This window comes from Ursus americanus, unplaced genomic scaffold (genome assembly GCF_024610735.1).
Source record: "Ursus americanus isolate L20-20 unplaced genomic scaffold, mUrsAme1.1.p SCAF_68, whole genome shotgun sequence".
Lineage (NCBI taxonomy): Eukaryota > Metazoa > Chordata > Mammalia > Carnivora > Ursidae > Ursus > Ursus americanus.
In genome coordinates this window covers 865,633-882,344 of record NW_028273650.1, presented here as the reverse complement: position 1 = coordinate 882,344, position 16,712 = coordinate 865,633, and the positions used below count along the sequence as shown (strand labels likewise).

Below are 16,712 nucleotides of genomic sequence, written 5' to 3'. Positions count from 1 at the left end.
CGCATGTGCGGTGGGAGCCGTGCCCTTCCCCCAGGTGAGACACCTCTCTCCTGTCCCCCTCAGCACGCCTTCACATGACACCAGTATCTGTGGAGTGGCTGACAAATGCCATGCACGGCCCCAGGCCCCAGGACACAAGGCAATAGACGAGAGAGACGCAGGACTCTGCGGTGGTGGAGCTTCCTGTGCAACAAACTAGAGCGGATGTTAAATCGGGCCTGTCAGTGTCTTCCTCCACCCAAACAGCAAGATTCTGGGGACAACGACAGCCTAAGTTCCGCAGCCTCAGCACCGCCATCCCAGACAAATATTTAAAGCACTATTAAATAAAACCAAAGTGAAGGTCAAAAAGCCCCAGTGCCTGCAGCAGGTGAGTACCATTTGCTCTTTAAAAGCCCTCCTCTCCCTTCTGAAGCGCATGACTGCAACACCTCCTTGACCGACCCTTGTACTAGTTAACCACCCGCTTGTCATAGGAATCTGCTCCCATCAGAATCAACCACACGCTGCTCTGATCTTGTCAATAGTATCAACCCTACCTCCTTCTCGACCCAACCCTTTCTGTACTCCTAAACACTAGTAAAAACATCCAGTCTCACAGACCCCAGCCTCTCCCGCCTCTGCACCTTTAGAGCGGGCATGTCCTCCACGAGGCCCTGCCTGCTTCCCACCTTCCACTCTCTTTCTACAGATCCCTGCAGACAGCCAGACCTGCAGAGGTCACGGCATCTGGTCCACAGCCAGTTTCTGTATGGTTCTGGGCTAATCAAGGTTTTTACCCTTTTAAAGGTTGTTTAAAAAAAAAAAAAGGCAGCTATGTGACAGGCCCTATGTGGCCTACAAAGCCTGAAATGTTTACTATCTGACCTTTAACAGAGAAAGTTTGCTGACCTCTGAGCGTGACGGTGACGGGGACATGCCCTCCAGGTCCTCAGAGCACTCTGCTCTGGCACTATCACTGTAGGCATCACACTGCACGCTGACTGCCTCACTCCCCTCCTGTCTGTGCCCCCGGGGGCTGACACTACACCAGGCACAAGACAGGTATTTAATACTGTTGACGCCTCAACAACTGGGTCCACGTATACACAGATTTTTTTTGATACATGCCGCATAGTAAATGTAGTTTCTCATAATTTTCTCAACATCCTCTTTTCTCTAACTTACCTTTTTATAATACAGTATATGATACACATACAAAATATGTGCTAACTGCCGATTCTCAACTATGGGGAAGGGTCCGGCGGCCCGCACTGTTCAGGGGTCAACTGTCCTGGCACTTTACATGTGTACACCATCCCACATAGTAACTGCACGCAGAGCTTCAAAGATCACAGATACTAGAGTTTATATAGACAGTATCAGAAGTCACGTGACTAAAGGCAACGCACCAGGATTTGTACCTCAACCTCCTGTTTCCTAGTTAAGATGCTCTTTCTACTAAAAAGACCTGCGTCTCTACACAAACTACGATACCTAGACATCTTTGATTACTAATACCTGAGACTTTAGCTAAGGGTAAAATTTAATTTTTGACTCGCTATTTAATTTTGATAATTTTCAAATTACTGCTACTTTTTGTAAATTAAAGAAAAAAGAAAGAAACAGACACCCTAAGGAAGCACTAGGCAGGTATTTGTAAATTAAATATCAGTACTTAGTGGTTTTCTACTCAGTGCACCACAGCCTCCCATGATCCCACCTATACCGGTCTGAGAACCCACACCACCTTAGAGACAGGCTCCATGATACGCCTGTCAAAGAGGCTCAATCCTCTGTCTAGCTGTGCCTGCTCTAGGCGGACTTTGGAAAAAGTCAAGAGTCCGGCCAGCACTGTGTAAGAGAACGCTCCATGACGATGAAAATGTCCCATCTCTGCACTGTCCGAGGTGGTAGCCACTAGCCACACCTGCATACTGAGCACCCAAACTGGGGCTAGTGTGACTGTCAAACAGAACTTTTCATTTTATTTAATTTTAATTTAAAGAGCCACACACAGCTAGCAACGACTACAGGAGACACAGATCCAAGTCTAGACTCCAAACACTGCAGTGAAATAAAACACACTTTTCCCTGTATCCTTAACTACAGGCTATGTTATCTGGCCCAATCATTCCCCTGAAAAAGACTAAAAAAGATGGACAGAATACTTTAAAATCTTAAAATCAACCAGAAACTGACAAGACAATAAGGAAAGAACAGGCCAAAATTAAAGTGAAATCAGGAACCCAAAGAGATGAACAAGCACAGAAACCACCTCTGCCCTGCAGTCATTTGCCAATTCTGAAAATTTTCAACTTTCATTTTTACAACCATGCAGGGAAAGAGGAGTAAGAATCAAAAGCTGGGTCCCTTAGGGTGTTTAACCAAAAACACTACCTCCAGAAGCAGGGCCCTAAAGACTACAGAGCTCAAGATAAAAGAAACCAGAGGTGAATCACCTCTCCAGTAAAATCACAGCACTGGGCGGTCCAAAATACCTCAAGCCTTAAACCTGCTTTAAACTGGTTGAAGCAAAAAAGAAAATAAATTAAAAAAAAAGCTCTCAGAAGGAGCTATATCTTCATTCTATGCCTCAATAGACTCCTACAAATAATCAGAACTAAGTTAAGAATCCTACAAATAATATTCTACACCATAAATAAAAATGAATCACAGACCTAAATGTAAACCTGAAACTTTTCTAGAGGGGGATGGAGGGAAATAAAGGAGAAAACCTTTGTGACCTAGGATTAGGCAACAACTTCTTAACTACGACACTGAAAAAGCACAGTCCAGGGGTACCTGGGAGACTCAGTCAGTTAAGTGTCTGCCTTGGGCTCAGGTCATGATCTCAGGGCGCTGGGATTGAGTCCCAAAGGCAGCAGGCTCCCTGCTCAGCGGGGAGTCCGCTGCTCCCTCTCCCTCGGCCCCTCCCCCCATCCCGCTCTCTCTCCCTACCTCGAATAAATAAATAAAATCTTTAAAAGAGAGAGAGAGAATGCAAAAACAAACCATAGCATGAGAGAAAAGCACAGCACACATCTGACAAAGACTTGTATCCAGAATATATAAAGAACCCACCAATAAGACAAAAAATTTAATAGGCAAAAGATTTGAACACCAAAAGATACACAGGTGGCAAAACCACAAAGAAAAACCATTACACACCTATCGGAATGGCTGAAAAGCTAAAAGACTAACCATACCAAATGTTGCCCCAACGATCCAGCGTGACTGGAACTCTCACACAAGGCTGGGAGGAATGTGAAATGGTTCAGCCATTCCAGGACAGAGTTTGACACTTTCTCAAAAAGCCAACATAGGCCTACCACAGGATCCAGCCATTACAGTGCTAGACCCAACCATTTCCAGGAAAAACAAAAGCCGATGGTCACATGAAGACTTGAGCAAAATTATTCAAAGGCTTTATTTGTAATAACTCAAACCAAGAAACGACTCTCCACACACTGATCACATTCGACGTCATCCCAAGCAACAGCAGGAAGAAATTCCTTGCAAGTCAGCAAGGGATTCTAAAACAGATACAGATCTGCAAAGGGTCAAGGAGGGCCAAGGTATGCTTAAAAAGGAACCAAGTGGGAAGAGTTCCACAATAAGACCTGTTATAAAACTAAAATAATTGAAGCAACTTAAACTGGGCAGTACCAGTGGAATTCAAGAAAGTCCAAAACAGATGCACATACACACGGACCTTTCATTTCCAAGAAAAGGGGCACTGCAGAGCGCTGGGGGAAAGATGCTCTTTTCAATGAACGGTGTTCGGACAACTAGCCTGTCCACAGGTTAATGAAGCTGGATTCCTTCTTCAGATTATGCACCAAAACCAATTCTGAGAGAATTACAAAGTTAAAGGTTAAAAGCAAAAGTATAAAAGCATTTAGAGAATAAATGAGGAACTAGTTCATGACCTCAGGGCAGGGAAAGACACAAAAAGCTTACAAAGGAAAAGACTGACAAATGGCACTAATTAAACTTAAGAACTTCTATTCATAAAAAAAAAAAAACACAAAAAAACCACTGAGTCAGTGAAACTGCATATGACAAAGTGGGAAGAGACAGCAGCAAAATACATAACCAACAAAGAATGTGTGTTCTGAATATATATAGTCTACAAATCAATTTAAAAATAACCTAATAGAAAAATATGGGCACTTCGAAAAACAGTGAATCCGAATGGCCAGTAAATGTATAAAAAGATGTGCAACCTCACTGTAACCAGGAAAAGGCTATTGAAAACCACAAGGCAGCAACACAGCAGAAACCACCAGAAGGGGCGGGGCGGGGCGACTGACACAAGACCAGAGCAGGGCTGAAGCAGTCATTAGAGAGAAGACTGGGGGGCGGCTGGAGCCTCCCAGCACAGCGGGGAGCAACAGAAGACTCCCTCACTGAGAGGTGCTCCAGGCCAGGCGCTCTGATGTACATTTAGTGGGGTCACAGTCTATAACTGACTATAAACTAGAACTTTAACTTCACTTGAACAATGTAAGGAGAAAGAAACTGTTTCAGATCACTTTTTCCCACCAGCTCATTCCTTTTATTTTCTCCATCACAGGGCTGCACCACTGACTCAGTCTGATGGGGGCCAGAAGAGGACGTGGAAACATCCTTTGTACTTCGCGTCCACATGATGGTAACCTAAGTCCACCCGTCTGTCCCTAATTCTCTTCTCTACCTTAGTAACAACTTCATGTACTTCAAGGTCACAAGGCCCCCTCAGCAGAAGCACAGACTCTTCTTCAATCATTAAACCAATGACTGAGGGCCAACCCACTATAGGAGGAGGAGGAAGCTGTGAAGGACCCACAGATCCGTACAGGATAATACAGAGTCCCTGTCCCTGAGCTCACAATATTCTATTTGCCTTCAGGTGCGTCCAACTCTGCATAAGACATAGTAGAAAGTAAGCATATCACCAATTCCATCTTTGAACACTAACTTTTATCTAGCTCTGATCTTAGGGAAAAAATAAAGGACAAAGGCAAAACAATACATATTAAATTTAGATATGACTTTAATGCTAGGCATAGAATCAATTCACACAATACTGTTTTAGTAGTCACCCCAAGACTTGGAAATCATCCTGACTCTAGTATAAGCAAGCCAATCTCTCAACACCAAAACAAAACCACCAGGGAACACGTGCCTTGAGCACCCACATATACACACTTTCCTGCTATCTGCCAAAAACCACAAGTCCAGGGGCCATACAAATTGCTATTTCAATGCAAAATCATTTATTTAAAATCCAAACCAAGATTCAAAAGAATTTAATGACCTCAGCATAAAACATTCAAAATCCCTAAACAAAATTAGTTGTGAGGTCTTCCCAAGACTCTAGAAAACCTGAAAAACATACTGAAAAAGAGTCCTGAAGTGAAGGCAATCTCACTAGCAAATCTAAGTGGTCAGAAGCCAAACACATGCCTCTGCCATTTACGACTGATTTTTTGCCTGCTACGACTTGCATTTCTCTTAAAACACTCTCAAGTAGTAGTTGACAGACACTAGCATGCAACAAAAGCTCCTGGACAGCATGTTCAAACAGACTGCGGGCCCCACCCCCCGAGTCTGATTCAGGAGGTCAGAGGTGGGGCACGAGCACAGGCATTTCTAACCCGGCCAAGTGATGGTGATGCAGTTGTACTTTGAGAACCACTGCAAACAACCAGTTTACTGGTTTACTGTGGTGTGCGCACGCACGTGTTTCCCTTCGCAATAAGCAAGACCAAGGGGAACTTGCTGAGGAAGAACAAACTCTTTTTTCTACGCAAATACTAACTTTTCTTGCCTGAGTGAAGGTAAGTGACCTGTTGCTCAAAACGTTTACTCTGAACAACAACGTAAAAGACTCTCTAAGCAGATCATCGGAAGGCCGGTGTGTCATGGAACTGGCATTACAGTGTTAGGAAGATGGATTTTTTTTTTTTAAGATTTTATTTATTTATTTGACAGAGAGAGACAGCCAGCGAGAGAGGTAACACAAGCAGGGGAAGTGGGAGAGGAAGAAGCAGGCTGCCAGCGGAGCAGGGAGCCCGATGTGGGGCTCGATTCCAGGACCTTGGGATCATGCCCTGAGCCGAAGGCAGATGCTTCACAACTGAGCCACCCAGGCGCCCCTGGGAAGATGCATTTTTAAAAATGGTTTCAGGGCATAATGTAAAACCCTTGTAAAGTACATGATGAATCCAACTGATTAGTAGAAGATACATTAGAGCTTCTAGACCAGTCATCAAGGATCTTTTATAAATCCCAACTTCCTAGGTCTTCAGAATATAGAATGAGTCCTAACGAACACATGACCAATTCCTACAAAATTAATTTCTAGAAAAAAACATTTGAAAACCATAAAGGGACAGAGAAATGCCTTTTTCCCGCAGCTCAAGTTTCATGATATTTGTAATCTAAAATAAAGCAGACAAAGATAGAAACAGACAATCCAAGTTCTCCCTGGTATCAAGTCCTACCTGGTTTGTAAGTAAGGTTCTTTACCAAGGCAAACAAAAAACAGTGGACTGCTGACTGACGCAGGAACAGTTCTCCAACAACGAATGAGCCTGGGTTCTTTCATTCAATAAATATTGTGTCAGACACTGGGGATGCCATAGTGTGTAAAACAAAGTTTCTGCCCTCGTGTTGCTTAAATTCTATAAAAAGACACACAATGCACTACAAATATGGAATGTATAAAACCACTTCAGCTCTTTCTTCAGTCCATCAAAGACAAACACATGGTGCTTTGGTCACAAGTAGACCCAACAAACACCTACCATTCACAGCACAATCCAAAGCACCAGATGGCAGGACTTTTAAGATAGAAAATGGAGGCAGAAAGGAGATCCTAGGCACAGACAACCCATAGATAAAACTTTTTAGGTTCTTCTGAGCCTTGGTTTTGGTCCACTGGCCCTAAATAAAGGAGGACAGAGTACGTCAAGTCTTAAAAGCACTATGGAAAATTCTAAATCGGCGAGAATGAGCACATTCACTTCAGAAACATTTATAGAGCAGCAATGTGTTAGAGATTATAAATTCTAGGATTTACTACAAGGGGATGAAACCTGCATGAGAAATTTACAATTTACTTTTCCCTCACATTACACCTTGCTTCCCACAAAACTATATTCATAAACACTGACACCCCCCCCCCAAAAAAAAGTCACCAATGAAAAAACTCTGTAACAATGTAGAGGTAGTGTAAAGCACAACCTTGAACAAATAAGAAGCGTCAATCACTGCACTATGCATTATATATTTGTATTTAACTGATTTTAAATTAACTTAAAATAATTAAACAATTTTGGTATGTTCATTAAAATGTTTACCTACACCATGTTGGCCAGATCACAGCTTCATGATATGAAAGCGTCAGATTCAAACAGAAAATATAATTATTTCAACTCTCCCAGACACGGTACTTACACCTGCATGCTACTCACTCCCCCTTCGGAAGGCTGGGTTCAGATCTGTGAGACTACTGCTGCTCTAGTCCTGTCTGGTCCTAGAAGCTGCACAGAGAGTTCAGCAGGCCCAGCCAACAAGGACCTACCCCTTGTGGGCCAAGAAGCCCACGGCAAGCTCCTCGAACTCCAAACTTCCAGTGTCTCCTCTGCAAAAATGAGGATAGCAATACCACAATCAATGGTTCTCAGGAGGAATAAAGCAGAAAAAGCATGAAAGCAATCACTTCAGGTCTGGCACGTGTCATCTCCCAGATTTAATTCATCGGTAAAAAGGTAGTGACACCTACCAACAACACACAATACCCCACACGTAGCAGTAACATTACATCTCCTCCCCTATCAGTGGATAACATTCACATGTATGACTTTGGTCATTTTTCTTGTTCTGAAAAATGAGTTTACAGTAAATGCCAATGTATATCAATAAGATCTAGGCAGAATTTGTTTCGTTCAATACAAAGCTTGCAAGGAAAGACCTTCATGTCCTGACAAATAAGTAAACTCTGTGATGATGCTACTTGTTCCCTTCTCGGAGGCTTTCAACTGCTAAAAAGTGGCAATAGTGCCACCCAGCCAAAAACATCTATTTCATACTTTCCTCTAAAAACCATTTCATTAGTATTTATGCAAATAAGACCATAATTAACGGCATTTGCTAAAAATCTCACCTATCCTGAAAGTTGAATTACATATGCCTATCCGAATTTTATTTCCATGATAGAGCCTAGCAAAAAAAAACAATACAACTGTTAAGACAGGAAGAGAGGGGGTTCTTCTGGTACTTTATAATCAGAAACACATTTATGTAGTTCTGAATGGTAAGATTTGGCACCATTCCTAGAAATTAATGCCACAAAGTGGTAGACAGCAATTTCACTTCTCCTACACTAGGTTGCCTTTTGGTAGTCATGAAATGGAAGAGAAAAAAAAAAAAAAACCTTGCACAAATATTAGCAGAGAGAAAAAGCCATCAACGGTTCAAATAATCCACTACGAAACATGGTTTTCAGAAGAGACATAAAAAAACAACTACTTAAGGCAGCTGGCTGAGGCACTGAAACACAGGTACACCCAAACAGGAGCTGGAACCGCTCTCATCCTCTTCCACCGAGGATCCTTCTAAGGACAGAGATGCGACTTCAGATTTGAATGCTTACTGCACTCACAAACTTCCTGGAATTTACTACTATTCACTCAAATAAGGTCATTTACTTTGCCCAAGTTTTCAGAATTTGCATTTTAAATAATTTCTATAGGCATCAGTAAAAATTCCCAAAGACCCCCACAGCAATATTTTGCTAATTATTTAAGGGATTTTAGTAAGGACATACAGTAATGAAATAAGTTCTTAAGCTCAAGCTTTAAGACAAAATAAACTACTACAGAAACTAAACTTTACTGGTTTACAAGCCAAAAAAAACCCCTCATTTCACAAATGATAGAACTTTTAATTATATTGAAATTTAAAACAAGATTTTAGCTGAAAACTGTCTAAACTGAAAATGTTTACTTTCAAAAGTTAAAGACTTACATATTAAGACTTTGACTCTCATCTTTCCTGTGTTACCCTTGAGACAAGTATTTTCTCAAAATTAAGACACTTAAAAATACAGGAAAAAAGGTTTCCATAAAATCTTTAGAGATAGAGAAGTAGCAACTCAAACCTAACATCCAAAAAAGAAGAGTCATGTTCAAAATGACTCTTTACTACACGATAGAACATACACAGTACACAGAAGACACTATAATTTTTCCTGCGGGAACTAATCAGCATTTTTTTAAGGGGATAGCTTCAACAATACAATTGTTATTTAGACAATTTCTCAAACTTCCCAGCGAGAAAAGTTATGTGACTTGCTGAAGAACCCAATTTTAAGAATTGGGATGTCAAGTTCTCTAATTTCCAACAATGGGCATGGAGTGCTAGAGAAACGATGTTAGTGAGAAATGTTCTAATGATCCTCACTGCGGCTCCTAACTTCTGGTTTCACCGGACACTTCCACCCCATCGCACTCATGGAGCTTCACTCCTAATCACGACTCACCTTCAGCGGACCGCCGGCCTGAAAAGAGGCTGAAGTCCTCTCTCCTGTAGGGCTCTGCCCCAGGACTCTTGGCCCCAAACCTTAAACACTAAGTTTTGGATTCAATGTCTTTCTTTATCCAAGGACTTGCTTCTTGATGCATCATCACCTCTGAACAATGCGTAGGTCCTTTTATTCAGTGTATATACTCAAGTCTTAGGTTGATTGTGGGATCCTTTAAAAGACAGCAATGGGTTTTAAACCATCTTTCCCCAGTTTTCATTATTAAATCGGAGTATATGATAATCACCGGAAAGATATTACTTAAAGAATGTATAACATGGGATCTTGCTGCTTCGACAACATTTAGCACACAAACGTATTCAAGACACGAGGGGTAGGCTCATTCAGTGTTTCACCTCCAAGGACAGCCACAAAGAGAAAACAACGTACTCATAAAGACACCGGAACGCAAACTTTCTTCAGAAGTTTCATGTGTTTAAATATTGCAGGATGTTAAAAATTATCTCCAAAGCACAATGGCATGAAAAAATTACCTACATTGGATCTCAACAAAAATAAGGTGAATGCTAATTTGCAATGTATCTTTCCATCACTTCATCCACCTTTCAGGTTTTCAGAGATGAGACAACTGACCAGAGTTCACACATTTCCAAGAGAAGACTGCTTCCATTATGAGTTTTACAAATAAAATATTAAGAGTGAGGCTCTGGTATTTCATTTCAAATAGTAATGGCCTATTTTTCCAACCACGAAAATGTTGACATTCTATCTAAGAATCCCAGCGTTGGTCGTCTTAAGTATAGATCCCCAAATCCTTACACCCCCTTCAGCTTGAACGTATTTCAACCAGTTCCCACAATTACTACATTACTATCTTAGTCTCACTGCGAAAAACCCAGCTGCAGGCTAACTATGCAAGAATGAGACACTGTTGAAATGACTAAAAAACAATTTTTTTACCCTTACTGCATTAAGCTAAATCCTGCAATTAAATAAAACCAAGTAACACACACACACACACACACACACACACACACACACACACCTCCTCCTCCTCCTCCTGAGAAAAGAAAGGAAAGGAGAGAAAAAGAAACAAGTCCTTCTTCCACCTAAGCCAGAAGCAGAGCTGGGGGCTGGGTTGGGAAGAGGTAAACTTGGAGGCACAATGAATCAACGAGGTCTCCAGGGCTTTCGCCCCAAAAACCACAGGGCCACAGCAAGTTGAGCGCCAGCTGCGGGGAAAGAGCTGGCCCGGATCCGGGTTCGAGGCTCGCCCTTCCCTGCCGGAGGGCCAGTGAGTCCCCATATCGGGTCAGGGCTCTTCTCCCCCCTCCAGGTCCCCAAGGATTTCCCTCTTCCTCCTCCTTCCTCTCTCCCCGCTTTTGTCTTTGAGGCAATTGGCCAGCTCCCAAGGAGGCCGGCTGGCCTCCACAAGCCCCCGGCCTCCCTGTGCGCTCCGGCCTCGAGCCCCTCTGTCTCTCCTAGACCCCCGAATCCACCAACCTCCCCATCTTTCACGAACACCCCCTGGCCTTCTCATGTCCCCCAAACCTCCCCGTTTACCCGAGCCCCCGGCCTCCCCTCGTCCCCTGGCCTGCCGGAGCCCGCCGACCTCCCCACAAGTCCGTCCTCCACCCACAGCCTTTCTCCCAGAACCCGCCCCCTCGTCCCCCTTCCCTGGCCTCTCGTGTCCCCACGCCGGCCTCCCCACATCCCCGTCTCCCGGAAACCCCCAGTCCTTCCCACATCTCCCGACCTGCCCGCGCCCCGATCCTCCCCAGAGTGCCGTCCTCCCCGGGCCCCTCCCTCGTCCTCCCCACTTCTCCGGCCTCCCCACATCCTCGGCCTCCCAAGCGGCGCGCGGGAGGCGTCCGTCTCCGCCGCATCCGCCCCGCGGACCGGCTGGTTAGCCCCGTTCGGCCCTCCGCCCACGGGCCGCGGCCCTGCCAACCCCCAGCACCAGGAGCCGGCCCACCCGCCCGCTTCCCGGCCCCCGCCCCCTCCCCACACTCACATGGACCACGCGGGGCGCCGGGAGGCGAGGGCAGACCACTGCGAGGCGGCGCCGCGAACCGACGGGCGGCGCTCCCTCCAACGCCTCACGCCGCGGGCGCACAGCGGTCGCGGCGGCGGCGGCGGCGGCGGCGGCGGCGGGGGGCTCGCGCCCTCTGGATATGCTGCGTAGGCGACGGCCGCGCATGCGCGGCGACCGACTGAGGAGCGCTTCACCGCCACGGCGCGCGCCCGGCCGCGTCCCCGCGCCGAGCTTCCGCCCCCCCCCCACCCCCCCACCCCCCCGGAGGACCGGGCAAGCGCCTGGCGGCCCGCGCATACCCTGCACGCCACGGGGCTCCGCTCCCGAGACCGCGCCGGACAGTCGCGCGGGGCATTCAGGACGGCAATGGACTGAGCGCGCCTGTGGTGGCCGGGTCTGGGGAAGCTTCGGCGGAGGCCGGGAGTCCCGGAGGTCCCACTGGCGGCACTCTGGGCCGGCGGGGCTGGACCGACCTCGGGGAAGCCCTCCCACCCGCTGCCCTGCCCCGCACAGCCCGGACGCGGCCCCTTTGCAGGGCCTCCCTAGCCCGCCGCCCTGCAGCCCAGCCCCAGGGCCGGAACCCGCAGGGTCGCGCCCCGCAGTGGGCCGGGGCCTGGCCCGAGTCCTCGCGCGTGTCTTCGCCAGGCTTCCTGCCCACCCCGAGGAGTTAGGTGTCCCGGGCCCTTCTGCACACAGGAGAGTGAGGCTCAGGGATGTGTTCCGTGGCATCACAGCTAATGCTGGGCTGTACTTAGATTGGATCCTGGAAGACGGCCTGAAAGAGGCTGTGGGAGGCGGCTGGAGGTAGACAGATGTGGGGCCTGCGTGCTGGTCCCTGGGCTGCAGAAAGAAGAGGAGGACCCCGGGGATCTGGGAGTCACCAGGCCTAGGGCAGCTGAGCAGACCCAGGACACCAAGTGGAAGGGGCAAAAATGCACTCGTCCAGGGGCTTCTTCAGGCATCCTTAGGAGCCTGGCCTTTGTTCTTTAGGCCGCAGGCAGCCTGGGGAGGGTTTCAAGCAGGAAGTAATATCTGATTTGTGTTCTTAAAAAAAAAGAAAAAGAAAACCTTGCGATAGGAAATGAAACCAGAGGCAGGGCTACTTTCATCTTTATGGCGTCACTTTGATCCTCACCACAAGCCAGGAGGGTCCTGGGATGGATCCATGCATTGGTCTCCCTACTCAGAGGGGAGTCTGCTTCTCCCTCTCCCTCTGCCCCTCCCCCTGCTCTCTCTCTCTCTCAAATGAATAAATAAAATCTTTAAAAGAACAAAGGTAATGAATATCCCAAACTCATCATTTCCTGATGGCTTTACTACATACTGCCATCATCTATGCTCTCGTCTGTTGTATCTTTACAGCAGAAATCCACGGAAATGACATGACGAGCCGCTGACGTCTCTACCTGACTGTGTTCAGTGAGGGCAGGCTGGGAGCTTGAAATCAGCCACGGTGGGAATATGCACCCCATGGAGACTGGCACACGCCACAAATCAGCACACACACCCCCCCGCGGGAGCCTGTTATATTTACCAGCATTGCACGGTCTATGTGCTGCATGGTGAGATGACATACAGTCTGGAAACAATGAGACAGGGACATTTAAAACAAAGCTTCATTTTAGTCCAACGAAATGAAATGCGTTCTGAGCACCTGCAAATTCCGTGCCCACCTCTCGCTTCCTCCGCCGTTGACTCTCCGTGATGACAGCTGTGATTTGTGAGCACCTGGTAGATGCCAGGCGTATGAAGTTGTATTCTCTTATTATCACTTTCCGGTTCAGTGTGAATATTGTCCCATTTCATGAATGAGAAAAAGGAGGCACAGAAGGGTTAAGACACTGCCCAGGATCAAACCTTTTGCTCCCTGCCTCAGGGCCTCTTGTCTGGCTCCGTGTGTACCGTCCCCCTTTCTTGCCCGAAGCAACCCAGAATCCGCGACTATGTCATTGGACATGTCGTCACTTTAAGTTCCAATTGATCTTCATATCTACTTGTTCTGCGTTTTCTGAAATGTCATTTATTCTTTGGCTTGAGCGATTTTCCTTTCCATCTTCTCCACTCTCTGCGATTGCATTTAATGGCAACGTTGATAAAGCCCTTTTCTTTAGGGTGATCTTGCCAAAGCGAGGGGTACTTTATAACCTTCAGCAGATAATTAATGCGTGTGACAACCCACAGACATTGCACACACTTCAGCAGGAGGATTGGGAGGAGTTCACAAGCACCTGAGCTGGAAATAAATTACAGGGGAAAGGCCTGCACCCCCTCCCCCGGGAACCCACACTCCGAGGCTGGCACCTCCTCCTTCCCGCAGCATCCTTGTTAACAGTGTCGGCAGCCAGCGTGGTCACCGTAAGGGGGGAAACCGAGGCAAGGAAGTGCCTCACTCAGGGCATCAGCAAATCAGCACCAGAGGTGTGTGGGACACAGGAGTTCTGGGCAGAACCCAGCCAAGAACGGGGATTACCTCATGCTAAATCCACTGTTTGTTGAACGACTGAATGAAGGTTTCCCTATGTACTCCTTTCTCCCCGTGAATATGTACAGTGTGTTACCTTTGACCCTCTGGCTGTGGTTAAAGTGAAGAGAAAAAAGAAAAAAGAAAAGAAAAGAAAAGAGAAAAGAAAAGAAAAGAAAAGAAAAGAGAGGTTTTTCTTTGTGATGAGAACTCTCAGAACTTGCTCTTTTCACACCTCTCAAATACACCATAGAACAGTAATGAACTGTAGTCCTCGGGTGTACTGTAAATCCCTATTCCTTATTGATCTGAAACTGGAATTTGTCCTTTTCACCATTCACTCAATTCCCGCACCCCCTCCGCCCTCTGCTTCTGGTTACTTCAATCTGATCTCTTTTTCTGAGTTAGTCTTCCTCCTTTTCTCTTCTTTGTCTCAGATTCCACAGAGAAGGGAAAAATAGCTCTCTCTCTCTCTAGACAGGACCGATCTCTCTCTCTCTCTCTATGCTTCTCTACAGAAAGTCTTTGCCCTGTCTCCCTTATTTCACTTGGCAGCATGCTTTCAAAGTCCGGTACTGTTAGCACACTTAGCGGGATGTCCTTTTCTTCTGGCTGATTCCTATGCTATTCTCTAGGTACCACTTCTTTCCCTACTCAGCACTAAAGGGCACTGATGTTTTCCGTGTCCTGGCTATTGAAAATAATGCTTCTTGAACATGGAGGTGCAGGTGTTGCTTGGACATATTCCTTCATTTTCTATGGGTATGTTCCCAGAGGTGGAACTGCTGGATCATCCGGTAGTTCTCTTTTTAATTTTTGGAGGGACGTCCACAGTGTTCTGCATAGTGACAGTACCAATGTGCATTCCCACCAATGGTGCCCAAGGATTCCCTTTGCTCCACCTCCTCACCAGCATTTGTTATCTCTCGACTTTTGGAGGGTCGCTATTCCCGCCGATGTGATGTGATGCCTCATGATGCTCTTGGTTGCATTTTTCTGTGGGTTAGTCATGTTGAGGAGCGTTCACTGTGTCTGGGGCCCAGGGACAAGTCTAGTCTGCATTAGACCTTCAGTTCCTCGTTTAGACACACAGGGGTGGGTGCAGCAGCACTCTTCTGGCTAAGGTGCGGGTGCTGGAATCGTAAAGAGGACACCATGGGAGTGGACAGAAAAGGAGGAAAGGGAGGGTTCTGAGGTCCTTTACTCTGCCCAGGGAGCCTGGAGATCCTGCTCCTTTGCTCTGTGACTCTGCAAAGGCACTGTGTTGAGGACCCCCAAGAAAAGGCATGGCTTTTTTTGCTGGTGTGCCTGCGTGGAGCTGTGCCACCAGAGCTGGAGAACTGGATGCAGGGCGCTTCCTTGTCCATGGTACCTGGTGAGTTCTGCTGGAGGAACTGGAGCAGGAAGAGTCAGGCAGAGGCCATTGTGGTTGTCGCCCCTGCCCAGAAACAGCTTGAAAGTTTTAGTAGCATTCTGCAGTCTAGGTGCTTAAGAGGGGAGGTGGGCTCCAAGATCTTCTCAATTATTCATTGAGTAACTACACACTGAGCACTGCCCTATGCCAAGTATCTTGCTGGGCCCGTGCGCGGAGCTGAAATTACCTAGGGCTCCTTTGCTTTAGGAGCTCCCAGTCTACACATGGACCAAAGCTCCAAAGAGAACGCACGTGAAAGAAAAGAGCAAGCGCTCTGTACTAGGAATGAAGTGTGCTACGGAGGAAGGCTGGGGAGTCACTGCATGGAAAGATATGAAAGGCCTCACTGAAGCTGAGGTTGCTGAGAACAGATTGACCAAAGGGAGCTAGACCTGCACACGTCAGGGAGCAGCGTTTCAGGAAGAAGTGACTTGTGCTGCAGACACTCAATAACAGAAGCCAGTTTGGCCAGAGGAGTGAAAAAGGCAGCCAGGGTGGCTGCAGGGACACTAGGAGGAGAGCAGAGGGGAGGGAGGAAGGCAGGGACAGATGCTGAGGCCTGGGAGACTGTTACTTATCTAGAGTTGCCCCGGGACTGCATTGCCCTGATACCCTGCATGTGCAGGTGCATCGCTTTAATTTCTAACAGTATTTGTGGGTGAAGAATGCGGGCCCAAATTAGCATGGTTCCCCAGGCTCAAGGTGTGTCAGTGGCTGCGGCTGTGACCAGGGCCATACTGGAAGACGATTTTGTCATGAGTTGGCTCACGTGACTCGGGATGCCATCTGGACTCAGAACCTGAGTTCCTGTGTGTCTTTTGGCCTTGGCACTGCCTCCGTTCTCTATCCTCTGAGCCTCTGTAGATGGCAGCTCAAAACATCGGTGCTTGGTTCTGCTTCAGAGAGAGAAGAAGGGAAAGGGAAGGAGTGAGTAGTGGAACATGATGGAAAGTAACTAGGGAGTGAGAAACTCTTTGCATGACATGTAGACAAGCTCTAGGCATGGTACTTCATCAAGTTGAATATGTCCTGTGGGTCAAAAGCCAGTCACTGACCACTTAGCAGTTACAGTCTGATGCCTATACCACAGGTCAGGATCCCTGGGAGCCATGGTGAAAGCCGCTCCCCTCATAGACCCAAACGAGGTAACGGGGTCTCGTTCTTCATATAACAGGAAACAATTGCATGGTTTTACTACAGAGGATGACAATGCCTGCATCTTCTTGCTTTTCCAGGCCATCATGGTGCCCACCTTAAAATGAGGCCAAGAGGGAAAGTGACAGTTGCA

At 46.8% G+C, this 16,712-nt stretch overlaps 1 protein-coding gene across 1 annotated transcript in view; it reads right to left on the bottom strand.

Annotated features, from left to right (window-relative positions):
• LOC123803820 (ral-GDS-related protein-like) overlaps window positions 1-11,729 on the bottom strand; it is a 59,168-nt gene extending 47,439 nt beyond the window's left edge. The window contains exon 1 of the mRNA XM_087860521.1: window positions 11,529-11,729. The gene's annotated coding sequence lies outside the window, so the exon portion shown is untranslated. The remainder of the gene's footprint in view (window positions 1-11,528) is intronic.
• Window positions 11,730-16,712: the final 4,983 nt, after the last annotated feature.